The sequence below is a fragment of the Lissotriton helveticus genome, chromosome 11 (assembly GCF_964261635.1).
Source record: "Lissotriton helveticus chromosome 11, aLisHel1.1, whole genome shotgun sequence".
In the NCBI taxonomy this organism is placed as follows: Eukaryota; Metazoa; Chordata; class Amphibia; order Caudata; family Salamandridae; genus Lissotriton; species Lissotriton helveticus.
Genome location: NC_136072.1, coordinates 1,128,642,478 through 1,128,666,581, shown reverse-complemented (window position 1 = coordinate 1,128,666,581; position 24,104 = coordinate 1,128,642,478).

Sequence of the window (24,104 nt, the reverse complement as noted above, 5' to 3'; positions counted from 1 at the left end):
TCATGGAAGTGATGCATCAGTGAATAGGGACTCGCAGCATCAATTGACATGAAAGTGCTGCATCAATGGACATGGAAGTGCTGCAGCATCAATGGTCATGGAAGTGCTGCATCAGTGAATAGGGAGTCGCAGCATCAATGGACATGAAAGTGCTTTGTCAATGAATAGGAACTTGCAGCATCAGTGGACATGGAAGTGCTGCATCAATGAATAGGGATAAACAGCATCAATGGACATGGAAGTGCTGCATCAGTGAATAGGGACAAACAGCATCAATGGACATGGAAGTGCTGCATCAGTGAATAGGGAGACGCAGCATCAATGGACATGAAAGTGCTGTGTCAATGAATAGGAACTTGCAGCATCAATGGTCATGGAAGTGTTGCATCAATGAATAGGGAGTCGCAGCATCAATGGACATGGAAGTGCTGCATCAATGAATAGGGATTCGCAGCATCAGTGGACTTGGAAGTGCTGCATCAATGGACATGAAAGTGATGTGTCAATGAATAGGAACTTGCAGCATCAGTGGACATGGAAGTGCTGCATCATTGAATAGGGATACACAGCATCAATGGACATGGAAGTGCTGCATCAGTGCATAGGGATTTGCAGCATCAATGGACATGGAAGTACTGCATCAATGGACATGGAAGTGCTGCAGCATCAATGGTCATGGAAGTGCTGCATCAGTGAATAGGGAGACGCAGCATCAATGGACATGAAAGTGCTGTGTCAATGAATAGGAACTTGCAGCATCAATGGTCATGGAAGTGTTGCATCAATGAATAGGGAGTCGCAGCATCAATGGACATGGAACTGCTGCATCAATGAATAGGGATTCGCAGCATTAGTGGACAAGGAAGTGCTGCATCAATGAATGGGGATTCTCAGCATCAATGGACATGGAAGTGCTGCATCAATGGACATGAAAGTGCTGTGTCAATGAATAGGAACTTGCAGCATCAGTGGACATGGAAGTGCTGCATCAATGAATAGGGATACACAGCATCAATGGACATGGAAGTGCTGCATCAGTGCATAGGGATTTGCAGCATCAATGGACATGGAAGTGCTGCATCAATGGACATGGAAGTGCTGCAGCATCAATGGTCATGGAAGTGTTGCATCAATGAATAGGGAGTCGCAGCATCAATGGACATGGAAGTGCTGCATCAATGAATAGGGATTCGCAGCATCAGTGGACAAGGAAGTGCTGCATCAATGAATGGGGATTCTCAGCATCAATGGACATGGAAGTGCTGCATCAATGGACATGAAAGTGATGTGTCAATGAATAGGAACTTGCAGCATCAGTGGACATGGAAGTGCTGCATCAATGAATAGGGATACACAGCATCAATGGACATGGAAGTGCTGCATCAGTGCATAGGGATTTGCAGCATCAATGGACATGGAAGTGCTGCATCAATGGACATGGAAGTGCTGCAGCATCAATGGTCATGGAAGTGCTGCATCAGTGAATAGGGAGACGCAGCATCAATAAACATGAAAGTGCTGTGTCAATGAATAGGAACTTGCAGCATCAATGGTCATGGAAGTGTTGCATCAATGAATAGGGAGTCGCAGCATCAATGGACATGGAAGTGCTGCATCAATGAATAGGGATTCGCAGCATCAGTGGACAAGGAAGTGCTGCACCAATGAATGGGGATTCTCAGCATCAATGGACATGGAAGTGCTGCATCAATGGACATGAAAGTGCTGTGTCAATGAATAGGAACTTGCAGCATCAGTGGACATGGAAGTGCTGCATCAATGAATAGGGATACACAGCATCAATGGACATGGAAGTGCTGCATCAGTGCATAGGGATTTGCAGCATCAATGGACATGGAAGTGCTGCATCAATGGACATGGAAGTGCTGCAGCATCAATGGTCATGGAAGTGTTGCATCAATGAATAGGGAGTCGCAGCATCAATGGACATGGAAGTGCTGCATCAATGAATAGGGATTCGCAGCATCAGTGGACAAGGAAGTGCTGCATCAATGAATGGGGATTCTCAGCATCAATGGACATGGAAGTGCTGCATCAATGGACATGAAAGTGCTGTGTCAATGAATAGGAACTTGCAGCATCAGTGGACATGGAAGTGCTGCATCAATGAATAGGGATACACAGCATCAATGGACATGGAAGTGCTGCATCAGTGCATAGGGATTTGCAGCATCAATGGACATGGAAGTGCTGCATCAATGGACATGGAAGTGCTGCAGCATCAATGGACATGGAAGTGCTGCATCAATTAATAGGGAGTAGCAGCATCAATGGACATGGAAGTGCTGTATCAATGAATAGGGAGTCGCAGCATCAATGGACATGGAAGTGCTGCATCAATACAGAGGGATTCGCAGCATCAATGGACATTGAAGTGTCGAGTATTCCTATAGGTTCTGAATCGATCCCCCTATTCCTGACCCTATTCTGGTTAAACTAACTATCAAGTTAACTAGCAGTCAGCCCATGAGGCAAGAACAGCCCCCATGATGCAGATACCGTTATCTGACGCAGTCACACTACGGCACAGTTATCTGATTAGGTCATAACGCTTGAGATCTAATTAGACAAGCGACATTCCTCCAGCCCCTGATAAGGCATACGACGTTCTCATAACAAATCAAACCTATGACAACCTGGAAAATCCGTGTGGCCATTGTTTTGATTTCACATAGAACTTTAGTAAAGAATGTGCTAACGAGCAAGTCGTATGACATCCTTATTGACGTATCTATGTCCATCCTTACGTCAATCTCGGCACCTTTAAGGTATAAATATTGCCGATCTTGCCCTATGAAAACACACGCGTGGTGACAAGACGGAGCAGCCATACTTGCCGAAGCCGAGAGCAGAAGCAGACCCCGCTGGCAGCAGCCCCGCCTTCCTGACGCGCTGAGAGACGCGCTGCTATCTCAAGCCGAGAGACCCAGCACCAGCGCTTCTGGGCAGCCCTCGCAGGCAGCCTGGAATATCGAGAGCAGAGAAAGAGATACCATTCCTCATTCATCCTAAATTCCAGGTACAGAACTGAATAACCCCTCACAGAGAATTCTTTAGTTATTCACTTGGCAAAAACAAACTTAACTTAAACTGTAACTTTCTATTCCCGCCCACGCATTAGACTTAGGTCAGGTACACGGGGTAGGCGTATTTAGAAACACCAGTTGAGTACGTTTAGTCAAATGTATATGTGTATGTAAATATATTTTAATCATTTTAAACATCATATGGCTCAGAAACCATATCAATGTTTTTACAGTATTATTTTATACTATTGCTTTTAATGTATGCACTTTACTTAACTATAAGTATTGCAATAATATCGATCCATTTCTCTTGTACGAGAAAAGAGACTGATCAATAAATAACACCTTTTTATTGAACACGCCCGTCTCTTCCTTTTCTCTACATTCTGATGAGACTAAGAATGCACGTACTGACTGAGTAAAATAATTGCCTTGTGCTCACACGACTCTTGAGATTGACTCTTGATTAGGGGAGAGCAAAGTTGTCATGTTCTATGGTTGTCAGAAACTAAATCCCTTCTTGTCTAATCAGGGGAGGTAATTCTTTCCTGAACATTCGAGAAAGTTTCTAGCGAACTCTGAGCTTAGCTGGCAAACCCAAAAATTAAGTCTAGTATCGACAGTAGTAGACCTAGTTAACGTCTGGTCTAGGCCTCTACTGCTGTAGGTATTATTCCAATGCGCAGAGCCTATTGGGAAAATAGGAACTACACTACATGGCGCCCAACGCGTTTGGAAAGGGCAATAAAACTAACGTAAGACATTTAGAGTAACTCAGTCGTGCTTTCTCACTCAGACCCCTTTTCCCACATACTCCAAAGACGTCTGGAGTGGGTGAAAGGTAATATCCTCCAAAACCTCGCAGGAGGGAACTCCTATGTATGGTTCTTGGTCTAGTCAACGTTGAAGGATAAACAGTTCCAAAATATTGTGCATCTAATCTCTGTTTCCAAAAGAAACCTGATCTGCAAACAACCAAATAAACATAATACCATCCTGTCGGTAAAATGGGAGACAGTGATGAAGAAAGAGAAGCAGTTAGATTAGCAGCTGAAATAGCAGCAGCTGATAATACAGCACTCGATGCAGACCCGGATATAATACTCATCCCGGTCGCCAAAAGAAAATCTATAACTCTAAAACTTATAGAAAATGGACTGACACCTAGAGGTGGAACAGTCATATTCGTAATTGAGGCACACGAATATCGGCAGACAGAGGTATACTATACATGGATACATTTTCCAGCAGCAAATGCTGTAACAAAGTACTTCCACTATTACAAAATAGAGGTTCCACCAGAAATGTACACTCCTTTCGAGGAGGTGGAAGTACCACTCAAATTCCAAGAGCATTTGCTCTTATTTGATGGCGCCCTAAAACATAATAATCACATAACCAGGCTCGGTCCTTTAGGTAGACCAGGAGCAACGTGGCCGGTCCTAGCCGGATACACACCACATCCAGACATCGACGAGATGCCTGCACCACAGCTGTTAATACAGCTAAAACAATTACTAAAAATTCACAGACAATTAGTACAGTATGTGATGCGGACTTCTACAATTCAGCCAGCGATTAAACTACCACAGCTTACCCCTCACCAGGGGAACACAAACAAAATTACACCACAGAACATCCAATCCTGCCTAGGGAAAGTTCCGGCTAAACGGGAACAAATACCATTCTGGTTGGCACAGAAAATCACCCAAATAGAGGCGGTGTTTCCTGACACCACCCCGCTAGAAAAACACAGGATTCTGACTATATGTCTCCCAATGGGAATCGCACCACACATTGAGGACTGTGACACTTGGGGTACAGTCTTTGCTTCCATCTACACAAAAACGCACGGTGTTCCATCCATATCGGTGATACCAGATGTGCTAAAACAAATTCAAGATGAATACGGTCCAGAACCTGCTTTAACTCTTGGTATGAAATTACTAAAAGACTTCAAGCAGGTCTCGGCTATATTATTAGCCAACATAAAAGGTGAAGCAGCAAACGTGGCGATCCGCCAAAGGTTAAAAGAGACAGATATAGCAGACCAACCAGCTGAAATAGCCAGAATCATAGAAAAATCCTATGAGGAACTAGGCAGAGATAGTTTAGGTGGAATACCAGTAAAACCGCAACTGACTGAAAGTCCAGAAAAAATATTTTTTAATAATAATTCACCAAAAAAGAACTGGGATGGAAACAAACAATCCAATCCTAAAGAAAAGAAATTCCAGTCCAGAGGAAGGTCTCCTAGGCGAAGAGAAAAATCTCCAAACCGAAGACAGAGGTCACCACAGAGTGACCCCTCTGGGAATAGATATAACCTTAGAAATAGGGATAATATTAAAAAACCTGATAGATATCAAGACATTGATACACGTCCCTCTCAATCTTTTCAGAATTCCTCGCAGAAATCGGAAAGAAGAGGACGATCAGAACAAAGAGACGAGCACGCCAAGTCCAAAGACAAGGAACCTGCTCAACAAAAAAAGAAATTACAATTTCCAAAAAAGAAGGTAGCCAGTATAAAGGTAGTTAACAATGCCGAGAATACTGAGGACACAACTGAAAAACGGAGAGTGGGCTCAGACAATGCTAGACAGCGCAGCAGAGGTGAGCATAGCTCGCAAAGTCCTTATGAATCATCTGGAGACAGTGGACACGAATGAATATCTTCAAGTGGAAACTGCAGATACCAGAGTTAGCAAGCCCCACAAGATATACGAGATAACATTACGTATAGAGGGAGATTAGACTAGGAAAATAAGGGGACTATTTTGGGATAACCTCTCCAAGGGCTATGACATCCTTCTAGCTGAAAAAGACTGGCCACCAGAGTTTGTCAGGGAGTGCCCTCATGGCGAAGAAGTAATTATGCCTGCCTTCTCGAATCAAATCCCGATTCATAAAAAATACACACTTGCTAGAAAGTGGGCAGTGGCCTTAGCACCTGCTTTATATAAAAATCATGTAGGATGGGATGAGGATTCTCCTCCTCACAAAATCCAGTTAAAATCACAACCAACTGCACAAAGGCAGTACCCAATTAAGCAAGAAGCTAAAAAACAGGTAAATGAAATACTAGATCAGCTAGAATACCAGGGGGTGATTGAAACTTGCACCTCACAAATGAACAATCCTTTGTTTCCGGTCTCCAAACCAGACAATTCATACCGTCTAGTTTTGGATTACCGACACCTTAACACATGTTGCAAAACTTTTGCAGTGCAAAACTCACACAGTGCTGCACTAATGAATAACATAGTGCGCAAAAAATACAAAACAACCTTGGACATCTCCAATGGATTCTTTTGTCAAAACATAGCACCAGAGAGCAGATATTTAACTGCATTCTCAGTAAATGGCACTCAAAAACAATTCTGTCGGTTAGCCCAGGGGTACAAGAACAGCCCGGGGGTATTCTCAGCGAGAGTAACAGAATTACTACAACTATATGATGATGAAGCATTATCTTATGTCGATGACATTTACTTAACAGATGATGACTTGGAGACTCACTTGAAAAGGGTGAACACCATAATACTTGGGTTCGCTGCAGAGGGTTACAAATTCAACTTCAAAAAATCCAGAATTGCCCATCTGAAAGTCCTATTCTTAGGATATGAGTTATCAAGTGAAGGTAAAAGCCTGGCAGACAATTTCTTAGAGAAATGTGCCGTAATCCAAGCTCCTAAAACACTAAAAAACCTACAGTCAATTCTAGGCTTCCTAAATTTCGGAAGAACTTACATTGCAAATTACGCAGAAAGGGTCAAACCCCTTTATGATCTAATTAAACCAGACTTGAAAAAATCCAGTTGGACTCAAACACACACAGAAATTTTGAGATCCTTACAAACAGACATGCTAATTAAAACAAAATTAGAAACCCGTGATAACACACGCAACCTTGTGATCCGAGTCATCCCAGGGAGATGCGGATTCACATACCTGACCTCTAATGAGGGAGAAAAGGTACCAATTGCACTCAAATCACACATGTACACAGAAGCTGAACAGAAATTCAGTAATACAGAAAAAATAATTCGTGCAGTTCAAACCGCAATAGCTAGAGAAAAAGACATAGCTGATGGTAGACATATCACAGTCAGAACAGCAGAATCAGCCTTTGAGGCACTAACAACACCGTGTAATTTACCAACAACAACATTGAATCCGGAATGGATACAATGGGTGAATTCAATCACAACGGACAAAGTATACTACTACTTTGATCCAGAACTAGAAGAATTGAAAAATCTAAAATATGAAAAGACGTATCCTCTGCCAATCGACATTCTGCCTCTACGACATTACGCCTGTGTAATCTACACAGACGGACATGCTCAACCGTGCGTTTGGGGAGAACAAGCATACAACCCCACATGTGAGATTACAAAAGAAGTGTGGCGCGGAGGTATATTAAAACCTCTATTAACAAAATCACACTCAGTAGAAACTAATTCAGAACAACAAACTGAAATAATCGCATTGAAAATGGCGCTAGATAATGCAGATCGCGAATTCCCGACACTTATAGTGTCAGATTCATATTACTGCGTCAAATCATATAACAGCGATTTGCAGACATGGATTCAGAACGGATACAAAGATGACACAGGTGCACCAATAAAGCAGAAACTGCTCTGGGAACAAATAGCTCTTTTACAAAAAGAACTACCAAAGACTCACGTGACTCACTCACTGAGTCATCAACGTGATGGCGTTCACGTTGTAGGGAATTCATTGGCTGAAACAGCCGCAGCGGCAGCCACTAAATCGGCTCCCGTAGTTCGAAAAAAGCGTACATTAAAATACATTGACGGTGAAACATTGCTGGCGGTGAAAACGTCATCAAAAGGCGACTGCTCAGCGTTACCGATCAACTATCCACTCAATTACACATACATCATAGATGCAAACTCCGTTCCTTTTGCTCGAATCCCTGGAGTGGGGGATAGAGTGATTCCAAACATGGACAGGAGAAACTTGTTAATCGCAGACGCACACATGGGCGAGGGTCTCAGACACCTTAAATTAAAAGATTCTCTGGAAGAATTACAATCACGGTACTGGTGGCCAGGCATGAGCCTGCACTACACCATGTTTGTAAAAAACTGCCCGAACTGCAACAGAGATCGCAGTGGGGAGAGAAGCAGTTTAATACCTCGTCGTATCAAGGCAGATAATATTACCAGCAAAAAGAATGGCTTGCGATTAACATATACAGGCTAGTTTCCACTTATAATGTAGATCACCAGCACTCGGCTGACGTCCGGACTATTATACAAGATTTGCGAGTCTAAATGGCATATACGCTAAGAGCATGTTACGTTTGACCATTGTTTTCACTCTAGCCCTCCGGCGGGGGGGGAACATGGCCAAATGAGCACAGCCCAGCGGGAATCTTCTCACTTCCTTCCTGAGGGTATGGGATGGTGTAAAGAAAAAACCAAGGCAGAAAGCAATCTATAATGGAAAGGATATTAGGTTCGGGAGCTGGGTGGGTCAAACATCTAATAAGTGTCCAACGTAGTCTAAATAACTTGCCAAGAAATTCTCTGAAGGGATTCAGTCCGTACGAATTATTATTTGGAACTAGAATGATTATCTCTGACCTTGATAGTCAGACTTCAGTGGTGAAAGAAAAAAGCTTTGATGTCAAAGACCGTTTGGCTATTTTGCAGGACTTAAACAAAACAAGAAAAGACCTGAGCAACATACAGTTGAAACAACAGCCAACAACCACTGAAGAATCACCACCTGTCCCAGCAAGACCTGTCTGGATTCCAAAAGTCGGGGATCTAGTCAGGGAGAAGATCGTGGTAAAGAAGGAATTTGGGCCTTCTTACAGAAAAGCAGTTCCTGTCTTGTCTGTCAACGGGACAAGATCAGTTGTACTACCGCCACTTGCTGGAAAAAAGGAGAACCAAGTTGTATCCATCGACCTGGTAAAACCACAACATGTGGCCGATAACAAACAGTAGGCCAAGTGGACTCCCAATAAGTAGCAGAACACCAAGGTTTGCTACCAGTACAGAGGTCCTAACAAAGAGGCTCATCACATTCGAAACGCCTACAGAAGAACAAGGACTATGCAACAATGCAATAGAACTCAGACCTCTGAAAACCCAAATAAAGACATTTAGCAGAGACACACCAATCTATACTGAAGTACCAAGTGAAATTGCAAGAAACAAAAATCCTGAACCAATTGGAACAATTGACAGAACTGCATCCGGTTACTTCATCAACTTCGATGATTCCTCTGACGGCTTCAGTGAATCAAAGACACAGCCATCATCAAAATCCTTTAAAGACAAAGCTAAGGAACTTTTGAAACAACTGAAAGAAACATATCTGGTTTCTCCATGGATTGAATTTTGGGTGGGTTTTGGTGCATTTATCCTCATACTTTGGCTCATCATGGTATTTACTTTGGGACGCTTCATTGAGGGAAAATATGCTAAAATGGACACAGCAAGTCAGAACATCAACTTGGTCCCCAAACCACACACATCTTCACACGTCGAGAAAAGAGAACTTTCTTCAGAACTTTCTTCAGCCAACTTCACAGCCAATCCGATACCTGGTGGGGTAGCCTGGGACAACACTGACTATGAAATTTATGGTCCGGTCGAGATCCTGAAATATCCACACCAAATCAAGATCTCCTTGAGTGATTTTGCAAAACCAAACTCATTTGCTGATGATTGGGACTTCGAAAGCATTAACAACATGATGTCTGACTTAGTAATGTCTGCTAAATTTACAAAACATGATTATTTGCAAGGTTCTACAAATTATGATAGTATGTATTGCTATAACCATTAGGGTAACCATTTTTTACATAAATCTGCACAACCTAGAAATGTTTTAAATTATAATCAATGGGAACATTGTGCTACACCTCCAAAAGGGAGCTCTAGAACCGTGTATGACAAATATTCATATTTTTCAGGTTTTAACACAAGTAATGCTGAAACATTTTATTTTAAATTGTCAAACAAGACAGGGATGAAAACCATGATAACCAACACAAAATTGATTTATTCAGACTCATTCTTTGAAAAAATGAATACTTTTGGATTTGATTACTGGGACAAAAATGTTGATTTGAAAAGTGTTTGGGGTACAAAAGAATGGCAAGTACAGGGTTTAGAAGCTTTGTTTAGAGCCTGCATGATCCCAGAACAAATGATATTTTTAAATGACACTGTTCAACAAACCACCTGTCTTGGCTTAGCCAAAATCAAAGATTTAAATAAACCGTCTATTCCAAAGCCAACAATGTTTAGCAATAGCTCTGATACAGATGAAGAGATAGACGTAAACCATATATTAAACCAAAACAGAACACATCCTGATTGGAAACAGTGGTTGATCTGGCCAACAGATACAAATAACTGTCAAGACAGATTCCTGAATAAAACACAGGGGTTCAAAATGACCAGGCCAGACCCTAGATATCCCCAAAGACATCACCCAGGGATAATAACAACCTACAGTGTGGGCAAATTATGCCTTCAATGGCTACAAACTTCCACACTGCCTGAAATTAAGCAACACCTAACTTTACTTACTGATGGTGCTGACTTGCGTGATTTCATTCTGGGACCACGCAAACAGCGTCAAAAGCGTTTCATAGCAGCCTCTGTATATGCAGCATATAATGAGGCCTGGAAGCTTACTCAAATTGAAACAGCAGAGAGAATACGGGAAATTGACCGTATTAATTTGGAAAAATCACTTTCTGTAGTGGACAATGGGTTAATGACTCTGTCCTCCAGAATTTTTTCATTGGACAGCATTGTGTCTTCAGCAATCGATATATTATCGCAAGACTTACTGTTATTACAACATGGTCAGTCACAATTGCGTTCTATTGTACAGCTTGGCTGGACGTTACAAAATCTGCGTTCAGGCTATGTGCCTTGGCGTTTAATCAACACAACGTCACTATTCCAAATCTTTAACCTTACTGATAGACAAATCGGTATGGCGCAAAAGGGTGCTGATTATACAATCTTGAGCATTGAAAAACTAGAAAGATTACCAATGACAATGTCAGAACGACCTGTCAGTGAATGGATAATCCACGGAATCATAAATATTCCAATCTCAACCTTCAGGTTTCAATACTGCCAAAAATATATACAGGCTGGCATGTACGAGAAATTGGGAAAGGGGTACCTTAAAACAACTTGGAACCTGCCCTATTCACATGCATGTGTCAGTAATAAAGGACAGAAAGTGTTTCTTAGTGGCAACAATTGTGCTATGTCACTAAGCGGCACGCTTCTGTGTAACGGTATTAGTTTGCACGGAGCCTGTGAAGGGAATTCATACAACCTTTCATGTCACCAGCAAGGCGCACCTGCAACTGAAATAGAACCATTCTTTCAAAGACTCTATAATGGGAGTTACATTCTTATTGTAGACCGCAGATGTTGTAGTCTTATGCCCGGGACTCCTTATCTAGTCACTACAACGGCGAAGGTCAAGTGCTGTGGACGTTCTTTGTTCCCCAGCTCCTTCCCAGACAGGGAGGCAAGGGCATGGCCCAATTTGAAAATTACTTCTATTCGAATAGATACTTTAAGCAGAATGAAAACAGTGCTTCTTCAGACGCCTACAAGGCTCACGTCATCTAAAGAAACGTATGATCTACAAGTCGCAAGGACGACTGCAGAGATACATACATTATTATCAACTAATTCCCCCGTACATTTCGCGGAAATCCTGAGCGAAATCTTAAATATTTCTGATACCACAGGGGTCTCAAAGGTATTTAAGACAGTATTTTCGATGGCATTAACACCATTCAAAGCCATACTGGGTATTTTTCCAGATTTCGTCCATTCGATTTTTGGCGGACTTCCCCTGATCCTGGGACTAATTGCAGGAATCCTATTCCTAGTCCTTATTTTTCGTTATGGCAACCCATGTCACAGATCAAACTCTCGCGACAATGGAAGATACGATCCTAGCCATTGGATACCGGGACCGGATATCAAAAATCCTGGGACTCTCCCGGCTTAGAGACCTGAACATGACTTGGTTTCTATCATTTCGACCAATGTGGCAAAGGTGTGTTTTACCTGTACTAAGGTGTCTGCTATGCGGAGAAGAATGCGTGTTAGACACCTGTCTGACGCTACAATCGGATGCGCTGGTGGATGCAGATACACTGTTGGTTCCTACCAAGGTTCACGCTTTGTGCTGCCCTCAAAGGCTGCCAATCCTGATGACGGCATTCCTGGAATCTTCACCACTACGATTGAAGAGTAGTGAAGTTCAAGATGAAAGCAGCATCAAACAGGTACGACCTTCTGTCAGTGATGCAAATCAGAATGTCAATGCAGACAATCATGCGCATGAATGCATGGTTACACCTATTTCCGACTTAGTGGAACTTTCCCATGAAGCTGTTGACAGTTTTTTCGAAAGCCTGAATGATATGATGTTCTCTCCAGAACAGAAATAGAGACTTTTGAGTAAACTCGCACACGGCGTTCCCTGAATTCGGCCTTCAACTTTTAAAAATAAAGTCACATGAACAATTACAATCCAGTTCACGGACAGCAATTTTTCAGCAAGCCCCTAAAATATTTTTCTTCCTATATTTTTTCCGGGACACTGATCTTCTGCTTAAAGTAAGAAACTATTCCTAGAGAACTAAGATTTCTATTTTGAGATACTTTATATAGACTTTAGCTGCCCGCTGGTATGTTCACAAATATTTTATTATGTGATGAAATGGTCTCGACCTTCCTTTCTGTATAGCCATATTAAGAGCCATTTCATGTGTATTTCTCATATACCAATAAGCAATAATGCATACAAATGCGTGTTTACTTTTGCATTTAATTCATAGCTTAAGTGCATACAATATATATGACTGCAATTTTTCAGTATATTTGAAAATTTCGAAATGCATTATATGTATTTTGGGGTGGTAAGGTATACACTATACTCTATAGTATGTTGTACTATGTTATACTATGCATAGATTAGTAAATATGACCATAGTTAGCGTGGAGTGGGTGTCGTGTATTCCTATAGGTTCTGAATCGATCCCTCTATTCCTGACCCTATTCTGGTTAAACTAACTATCAAGTTAACTAGCAGTCAGCCCATGAGGCAAGAACAGCCCCCATGATGCAGATACCGTTATCTGACGCAGTCACACTACGGCACAGGAACGTGTTATCTGATTAGGTCATAACGCTTGAGATCTAATTAGACAAGCGACATTCCTCCAGCCCCTGATAAGGCATACGACGTTCTCATAACAAATCAAACCTATGACAACCTGGAAAATCCGTGCGGCCATTGTTTTCATTTCACAGAGAACTTTAGTAAAGAATGTGCTAACGAGCAAGTCGTATGACATCTTTATTGACGTATCTATGTCCATCCTTACGTCAATCTAGGCACATTTAAGGTATAAATATTGCCGATCTTGCCCTATGAAAACACACGCGTGGTGACAAGACGGAGCAGCCATACTTGCCGAAGCCGAGAGCAGAAGCAGACCCCGCTGGCAGCAGCCCCGCCTTCCTGACGCGCTGAGAGACGCGCTGCTATCTCAAGCCGAGAGACCCAGCACCGGCGCTTCTGGGCAGCCCTCGCAGGCAGCCTGGAATATCGAGAGCAGAGAAAGAGATACCATTCCTCATTCATCCTAAATTCCAGGTACAGAACTGAATAACCCCTCACAGAGAATTCTTTAGTTATTCACTTGGCAAAAACAAACTTAACTTAAACTGTAACTTTCTATTCCCGCCCACGCATTAGACTTAGGTCAGGTACACGGGGTAGGCGTATTTAGAAACACCAGTTGAGTACGTTTAGTCAAATGTATATGTGTATGTAAATATATTTTAATCATTTTAAACATCATATGGCTCAGAAACCATATCAATGTTTTTACAGTATTATTTTATACTATTGCTTTTAATGTATGCACTTTACTTAACTATAAGTATTGCAATAATATCGATCCATTTCTCTTGTACGAGAAAAGAGACTGATCAATAAATAACACCTTTTTATTGAACACGCCCGTCTCTTCCTTTTCTCTACATTCTGATGAGACTAAGAATGCACGTACTGACTGAGTAAAATAATTGCCTTGTGCTCACACGACTCTTGAGATTGACTCTTGATTAGGGGAGAGCAAAGTTGTCATGTTCTATGGTTGTCAGAAACTAAATCCCTTCTTGTCTAATCAGGGGAGGTAATTCTTTCCTGAACATTTGAGAAAGTTTCTAGCGAACTCTGAGCTTAGCTGGCAAACCCAAAAATTAAGTCTAGTATCGACAGTAGTAGACCTAGTTAACGTCTGGTCTAGGCCTCTACTGCTGTAGGTATTATTCCAATGCGCAGAGCCTATTGGGAAAATAGGAACTACACTACAGAAGTGCTGCATTAATTAATAAGGAGAGCAGCATTCATGCACAAAGAAGTATCACATCCGTAAATAGGGACTTGTAGCACCAATGGATGTGTAAGTGTTGCGTCAGTGAATACGGAAGTGCACCATCAGTGCACAAAGAAGTGTCGCATCAGTGAATAGGAACTGGCAGCATCAATGGACATGGAAGTGTCAGTGAATATGGAAGTGTAGCATTCATGCACAAAGAAGAGTCATAACCGTAAACAGGTAGTGTAGCAACAATGCACAGAGAAGTGTCACATCCGTAAATAGGGAGTGTAGCATCAATGCACAGAGAAGTGTTGCATCAGTAAACAGGGAGTGTAGCAACAATGCACAGAGAAGTGTCACATCCGTAAATAGGGAGTGTAGCATCAATGCACAGAGAAGTGTTGCGTCAGTAAATAGGGAGTGTAGCATCAATGCACAGAGAAGTGTTGCATCAGTAAATAGGGAGTGTAGCATCAATGCACAGAGAAGTGTTGCGTCAGTAAATAGGGAGTGTAGCATCAATGCACAGAGAAGTGTTGCATCAGTAAATAGGGAGTGTAGCATCAATGCACAGAGAAGTGTTGCATCAGTAAATAGGGAGTGTAGCATCAATGCACAGAGAAGTGTTGCATCAGTAAATAGGGAGTGTAGCATCAATGCACAGAGAAGTGTCACATCCGTAAATAGGGAGTGTAGCATCAATGCACAGAGAAGTGTTGCATCAGTAAATAGGGAGTGTAGCATCACTGCACAGAGAAGTGTTGCGTCAGTAAATAGGGAGTGTAGCATCAATGCACAGAGAAGTGTTGCATCAGTAAATAGGGAGTGTAGCATCAATGCACAGAGAACTGTTGCGTCAGTAAATAGGGAGTGTAGCATCAATGCACAAAGAAGTGTCACATCCGTAAATAGGGAGTGTAGCATCAATGCACAGAGAAGTGTTGCATCAGTAAATAGGGAGTGTAGCATCAATGCACAGAGAAGTGTTGCGTCAGTAAATAGGGAGTGTAGCATCAATGCACAGAGAAGTGTTGCATCAGTAAATAGGGAGTGTAGCATCAATGCACAGAGAAGTGTCACATCCGTAAATAGGGAGTGTAGCATCAATGCACAGAGAAGTGTTGCGTCAGTAAATAGGGAGTGTAGCATCAATGCACAGAGAAGTGTTGCGTCAGTAAATAGGGAGTGTAGCATCAATGCACAGAGAAGTGTTGCATCAGTAAATAGGGAGTGCAGCATCAATGCACAGAGAAGTGTTGCATCAGTAAATAGGGAGTGTAGCATCAATGCACAGAGAAGTGGTGCATCAATGCGCAGAGAAGTGTTGTATCAGTAAATAGGGAGTGTAGCATCAATGCACCACAGAGAAGTGGTGCATCAATGCGCAGAGAAGTGTTGTATCAGTAAATAGGGAGTGTAGCATCAATGCAGAGAAGTGTCACATCAGTGCATAGGAACTGGCAGCATCAATGGACATGGAAGTGGAAGGAAAAGTGTTCTGACAACACAAATAGAAGTGCACTGTGAGTACAGCCAAGGACAGCGTTGTTGCGCATATTTAAGTGGTTTATCAATGCACAGTATCAGGGTGCATGGGATATATACACAGCATCAGGGCGTCTGTGGCTCAGACACTGCATCAGGACACACAGAAGATGGACACAGCACCAGTGCATCTGTAACCCAGACCCTGCATCAGGGCACATGGGAGACACCTTTAATCACTAACAAACATATATTCATCCTTCCATCATTTGCCCAACCAACACCCTCCTCTCCCTACTACCATAATAACACTAACGCACAACACACACACTGCACACCACCACACTTTTTAACTCTTGCAACAGACCTGTCTAAGACAAACACTCTTACCTCTACTTCTTTCCCTCCAACACACACTCTACTCACAACCTCCTCTCACAAAAAATACTTTACAATCAAATCCATTGCATGAAACAAATACACCAGTATCCCTTTTCACTACTCCTCAAAACCAAAACATATCACACACACCAGCACAACAAGATCTTCAAAGCGTAACACGTCAAAATACTTACCATCAGAAAATACAAACATACACCCACCTTTCAAACCACACAAAGGAACAAACTCCAATGCCAAGCTCTCTCTCTTCCACCACACCTAACACAGATACAGCAACTCTCTTCTAACTGCCTCTCATCCATTGGACAATTTAGAACCTTACCACATGACCCGCATGCTGCACCACCACCCCTGACTCATACACTTTCCACCATAAACACACGCAAACAACATAAGCAAAGTGCCACACCTCACAACTTTGCTTCCCCATGTCTACTGCACAACAATGTTACACCACGAAAACAACACAGCATACCAACTCACTCTCAAACACCATCTCCACCACATACACACGCAGACCCATCAAAATGCCTTCTTATCATGCTGGATGAGGAACACGATACAAAACAGCTACACAATTGCTATCCTAATACAGCTAACACCAACACTAAAAACACACCTGCAACAAACACACACAATACTGTTCACTCTACTACAAAACAAAGTCTCACTATCACCAAAAGCCATTCTCTAAACTGTCTACTAATAAATGCTGGATCCCTCTCTAAAAACAAACACCCCATCTATGACCTTCTCACTGATGCAAAACCAGACATACTATTCATAACTTAATCATGGTTGGGAGATGATATGGCTCCAGTCCTGCATGAAGCCATTCCTGTAGGCTATCAAACGATCACTCAAAATAGTATAGGCAAAAAGGAGGTGGCCTAGCTGTTGTGTTCAGGCAAACATTACTTATCACTAAAGTTGATGACATCTCCATAAAGAATTGTGAAGCTCTTCTAACAAGATGCAATACTACACCGTATTCGTCCTGTAACTTCCTGCTCCTTTACAGACCTCCACCTAGTAAGGTGACATTCCCAGATGCACTTCTAGACACAGTTTCAAACCTGATAACACACTCCAACTTATGAATTCTGGGTGACCTCAACATTTGGTTTGGCAAACCCATCCAAAAACAATATTCACTGGCCTAGATGCACTGAACCTGTAGCAGATTGTCCACAAACCCACACACATTGCTGGACATATCCTAGATGTCATTTCTGCTAATACTGAACTAGTTCCCTATCAAACTATACCTCCAGTCACATGGTCCGACTACCCCTTGCTTGCTTTCCAACATAAAACAACACTAAGGGATTCACCTAAAACTAGCCTACGTCCATTCACCTATCCGCCATGGAACAAACTCAATTGTGAACACAAATCTGGAAACAATAACTTTGGTTCAAAATCTATATGAGTGGCTACAGGAAGTTTTTGACATCCTGATACCACTCAAAACCACACAACAGCACAAAAGAAAAAAAAGCGCCTTGGAGAAACTTAGAAATAAAAGACATAAAACAACAAATTAGAAAGCTGCAAAGTACCTGGCTCAAAACAAACGCCAAATAAGACAAACTTCACCTACACAATATTAACAGATTATACAAGTCAGCTATCAAAAAGCTAAGAAAAGGTACTACTCAGATAGAATTCAAAATGCTAAATGTGCAAATAAAGAATTCTATAAAATACTCAATGAATTTCGCAAACCAAATTGCCTAGAAGGAACTCATCCTGTTACTCAAGATTTCACAGAGAAACTGGCAAATCTTCACACAGACAAAGCAGACACATTGGAGTCTTACTTAAAACAGAAACAAAGCACCAGCACTAACCCCTGTACAAAACAACAATCCAAGAGTACTCTAACCCAGCCTCTCCATTTCTTCCAACACATCTCACACGATGAATTTATGGTCCTGGTTAAAACAAGCAGTCCTGCCGGCAGCCCTTCTGACCCCTGTCCACCACAAACTTTCAAGACAATTCTTTTAACAACCTCTGCTGCCACTCCAGTAAGAAGAATCATCAATGATTCCTTAACTACTAGAATATTTCCAGAAGAACTCAAAAAATCACACATACGGCCTTTACTGACGAAAACAAACTCGGACCCGCTGAACCCTGACAACTACAGACCCATTACAAATGGACCTTTCCTGGGGAAACTGATAGAAAGAGCAGCATTCACCCAGATCTCCCAATTCATTGAAGAGAATGACATACTCTCAGACTTCCAAACGGGATTCCGCCCGGGTAGAGGCACTGAATCTGCCATCCTTGCCATCTGGGATGACCTGAAGAATAGAGTTGACCGCAGCGGGGATGCTGCACTACTCCTCTTGGACCTCTCGGCTGCCTTTGACACGATTGACTATGACACTCTGAAACAAAGACTCTATGAAGCCGACATAGAGGGAACTGCTCTAGACTGTATCGCGTCCTACCTTCAAAACAGAACTAATTTCATCCATACTCCACCATTCTCGTCCAAACCATACTCCACAAAAGCAGGGGTCCCTCAAGGTTCTATCATCTTGCCCATGCTTTTCAACATCTACATGAAGTCATTACAGGTACTGATCAATCAATTTCACCCCACATGCTATAACTATGCAGATGACACGCAAATACTCCTTCAACTGGAATGCCCCAAAGACATTGAAAACTCCCCAATTTTCAGCTGTCTCAGAGCCGTGGATCAGTGGATGACTTGGAGCCATCTCAAGTTGAATGCTTCAAAAACGGAAATACTCACGTGTGGCGATTGGAAACATTACGACCCGCTTGCCGCCTGGCCCGATGATCTGGGATCACCGGCTAAAGTATCGAAGGAAGTAAGAAACCTCGGAATGACCATGGACTCCAAGCTGTCGATGAATGCCCAAGTGGGCAAACTAGCAAGATCAAGCTTTGTCACTATAAAAACGCTGCGACTAATTTTCCCTCATTTGGGATTTCCAGACACGGTCCAAGCTACCATCTCCCTTGTTCTGTCCAAACTCGATTACGCCAATAGCCTCTACCACGGATCACCTTTAATGACCATGAAAAGACTGCAACGGATTCAGAACTCGGCTGCCAGACTACTCTTGCATATCAAACCACGAGACCACATCTACCCTGTCTTGAAAGCCCTGCATTGGTTACCGGTTGCCAGAAGATCCATGTTCAAGCTACTTTGTATCACCCACAAAGCAATAAATGGAATGGGACCACTCTTCATCAGGAATAAAATCAACAAGCACATTCAACAAAGGAACCTATGCTCTAAAGGGGCAGCTCGCCTCAAAATCCCAAGCTACAAGAAAAAAAACATGGGTGGCACATCCTTCTCTGTTCAAGCAGCCAAACTATGGAACTCTTTAGCCCCCCCCAACATAAGGTCCACCGACAACAACCTTATCTTCAGAAAACCACTCAAGAATAGGCTCTTCCCCACATAAGCACCATAAGCAAACAAAGAATGTAGGAATCTATTTTTTAATAAAAATGTAACTTTTTAGACTAATGTTGCAGTGTTACTTCAATCTTTTTTAATTGGATTATTAATTGTTGTACATCTTTTATGATAGTGTAGATCGAAATAAAGATTGATGATTTAAGTATAGCATATTCCTCTGTTTGTAAGCATTTATTTTCACTATAGATATGTACCTACCTTTGTGTACTGCCTTGTATAAACATGTAGAATAATTATGTTGTTGTAAATAAATAAATAAATAAATAATTAAAAATCTTCTTTGATCTACATGTACTTACTTCCATTGTGCATCTATGTACCTTCAATGTACTTGGATCTGTGTGTCCGTTACCTTTCTCCTGAAAAAGCATATCCAATGCACTACCCTATTTCTCATCCTGTACCTCTATCAATATCTTTAATCTATATATACTTACCTCCTCTATGCATCTTCATACTTTCAATGTACTTATGGATCTACATATTTACCACTTTCTTCTAATTTAGTATTTCAAATGCACTAGCCTATTTCTCAGCCTATACTTCTCTCAATATATCCTCTGGCCCAACCTTCTGACTCATCTCAAACTTCTTTCTACTACTATTTCCAAAGCACTACCCTATCTCTCACCCTATACATATATCAATATATCCTCCACATCCACTCTCACAATTATCCTAAACCCCATACCACTACTATGATCCCCAAAATAACCCTTTCTAGACTCTATCCCGCCACCAACCCTTCTCTATCCAAATAACTGAATAACATATCCACCACTCAAATTACCTCACATTTCACCATACTCATTTTAAACACTAATCCTTTATGGGTTCCGGATTCCGGAGTAGCGTGCTACTCGCCAGAAAAGAGCTTCAACACCCATCAGGGGTAACAGGTGCTATATGAATGCAAACCTTTCTTCCTTTTTATACCTCCGCTACCCTTCTCACCCCAAATAACTGACTAATTTCCACCACTCAAATTACTTTCATATTTCACCAGACTAATTCATCACTAATCCTTTATGGGTTTCCGGAGTAGCAGCTTCAAGATTCTGCTATCTTTCTGAATCCTAATCCAAATAACTGACTAACCTCTATATCTGACTAACCTATCCACCACTTAAAATGTACTTGCATGTTTCACTATACTAATTCAACACTAATCCTCTATGGGTCCTGGAGTAGCATGCTACTTGCAGAAAAAGCGCTGTGACGCCTCGTCAGGGGTAGTAAGTGCTATATAATTACAATTACAATACAGTGAAGAGCAGCATATGGGCCGAGGGATGTCCAGCCTCAGCACTCAGTGAAATATAGCGCCAGTGCACAGGGAAGTGCAGCACCAGTGCACAAGAACTACAGCATCGGTGTGCAAGGAAGTGTGGCGCAGTGCACAGGCATGTGCTATATGTGTGCACAGGATAGTGCATAGGCAGCACAGCGTTAGAAGAGGATAGTGCTGCATTCGTGCACAGGCACGCGCTCATCAAGGCGCTAGAAAGGGTGGCATCTAACCACAGGGAGCTGCACTCTCTCGCTGAGGGAGGACTGCCCCATCGGTGCTCACCCACCCCCCCTTGGTGCTCACTCCCCCCCCCCCCCCGTGCTCACCCCCACCCCCAGTGTGCTCATCTGCACTCCCTCGGTGTTCCCCCCCCCCTCCTCGGTGCTCACCCGCCCCCCTCGGTGCTCACCCGCCCCCCTCGGTGCTCACTCGCCCCCCCCTTGGTGCTCGCCCGCACTCCTCTGCCATCTTTGCTCCAGTATGCTCCAGGGGAGGCCTTGAATTGGATTAATTAGCGTGTGATCATTCATTAGAGTCGGTTTATTAAGGTAATTGTTTTGTGCCACCGTGTCTCTCAATTATCCACGGGGCTTAGGTTAAGTTACCTCGACAGGTGCCATAAATGAGCAAAGAGCCCGGGGTCCTGCTGAGAAGTGCAGGTAGGGCGTAACACAGACCCCTGCAGCCCCCGCAGTGCGGGGGGGGGGGGGGGGGCTCGAGCTGCAGGGGGGCCCCTAGCACTGACTAGTACTCTGTGGCTGCTCGGAGTTCAGCACAGTGCCACGGCATCGACGTAGACAGCGATTGTCTTCTAGTGAAGTTACGCACGTGTAGTCCATGTGGCTGTCTGCTCTCTGTAAACAACTCGTGCCGCCTGACCAGCAGAGGCCCTCTGCAAAAATGCCTCTCTGCCCTCTGTAATAGCCTCCCAGTCCCCTCCGCCGTTTAACTCCTCTTCGTTACTGTTTTGCACAAAAGCTGGCAAGTGCTGAAAACTTTCTTGGCACTGCCTGCCACCAGAAACACCAACATCTCTCTTCTCACCACTTTCTGCATGTCTGTGCAGTCCTTGCATGTGTGCAACGCCTGTGATACCCAGAGATGTCTGGTGACTGAATTTAAACACCACGCCATATTTATTATCTTATGTTAGTCCAATAACATTTTAGTTAAATCGCTAATCCTTTTAAATCAAACCTGTTCATTATTTTAAATTTAAAGGTGTTGTTGGATGGACAATTTATTTTACAAGGGAAGCTTGAGTATTTAAATGCTTTAGAAGGTAAAAACGTAAGAAAATATGGTGCAGGTGAAAAGTACCCACTGCAAAGACTTTGTCACGAGTTTCCCAAACAAACATGACACCCTCTTGGTTAGCATTTTCACTGAGTCAGTATCACTTTCAACGAAATAATTACTGCACAAAGCATAACAGAACGTGTATTATTTGTAAAGCGCACATTCACTGCCAAGGATATATTGGCGCTGAATAACAGAGGTTTAATGTTAACTAACTCGAAGGTACTTATTTTATCGACCTCAGAAGAATGACAAGCTGACTGGGCCTGCCGGGATTTGAACCTGTGACAGTGAAGGCATTAGTCCACTAAGCCACCAGAACCGACTGAACACTTGTAGAAAAATTGAGTAAACAGTTGGTATCTCATGCACAGTAAGGGGCAGATTTATATTAACTGGCGCATCCCCAGGGATGCGCCAGTTAACATGCGCCACAGTGCGCCACAGCTCCGCCACCCATGGTGCGCCGCATTTATGATGCGGCGCACCATGGGGCAAAAACGGCACAGATGCGTGACGCATCTGTGCCGTAAAGGTGACGCATTGCTGGAGTTGCGTCGCAAGCGCGACGCAGCTCCAGCAAGGCTCGGGGGTGCCCCATCTTAACAATGCTGCGTCAAGACCTACGTCTGCTTCAAGCGGGCGCAGGCTTTTGACGCAGCATTGGCCTGAAAGTGACTGAGTGAAATCTTATAGATTTCACTCAGCCACTTTTGCGAGGCGCACCTGCCCCGGAACGCCCACCCTGCGCCGGAACGCCCACAAGCGGCGCAGGGCTTTACAACGTGACGCATCTGCCTAGATGCGTCACGTTGTAAATCGTTCGTAGGGATGCGCCACGTTTACGCCGCCTTGCGTGACGCAACAGCGGCGTAAATGTGGCGCAAGTGCCTCATAAATCTGCCCCTAAGTGTCCACATCCATAAAATATGGGCCGGCGTAGCTGTTCATGGGGATGTGAGGGGTATTCAAAGGAAAGAATGCTGTGGTGACGTCAGAGACGCCTTGGGTACAGGTGGAAGGACGATACTCTTCTCAAAGGTAAACAACAACCTTGCAGCTCGTCAAATCTATCCACACATTGATTGCGGTATCTTTTATAAGATGATCTTGTGAGTTGAGTGCACACCTAGAAGATATGTAGCTCCGGAGAGAAACCAACATTTATCACGCAACTCAAGTAGGCCGGACCCCTTGAAGGGGCCATGAATTTCCAAACCTCCAAAATTTAAAACCGTGAAGAGCCTCATCCCAAGTTGTCCAGTACCAACGAATGAAAAAACAGCCTCATATAAGTGCCACATCATGCAGTGCTTAATTTGTGCCGGTGTTTCCCGGTGCTGAGCACCAGCCCTTATTTGTAAACACTGGCACTGACTTCTGAGAAACCACCACCACGTCGGGGCACAGTGGAGTATTTTCAAGCAACGTTCATCAGTGGAGCATTAAACTATTTAATATATATATATATATTTTTTTTAATTATAAAACTTTAACTGTTAGATGCAGTTTGAAGTGACATTTTTTTTACAAACTAAGCACTGGCACATGTGCACGTTACTGGATGTCTTTTCCCAGAAACAGTTCAGAATAAGGTGTGTAAATGTTTTTTTGCACACACTAATTACTCATAGCACAAAGCTGCAGGATCAATTTCGTCTAGGT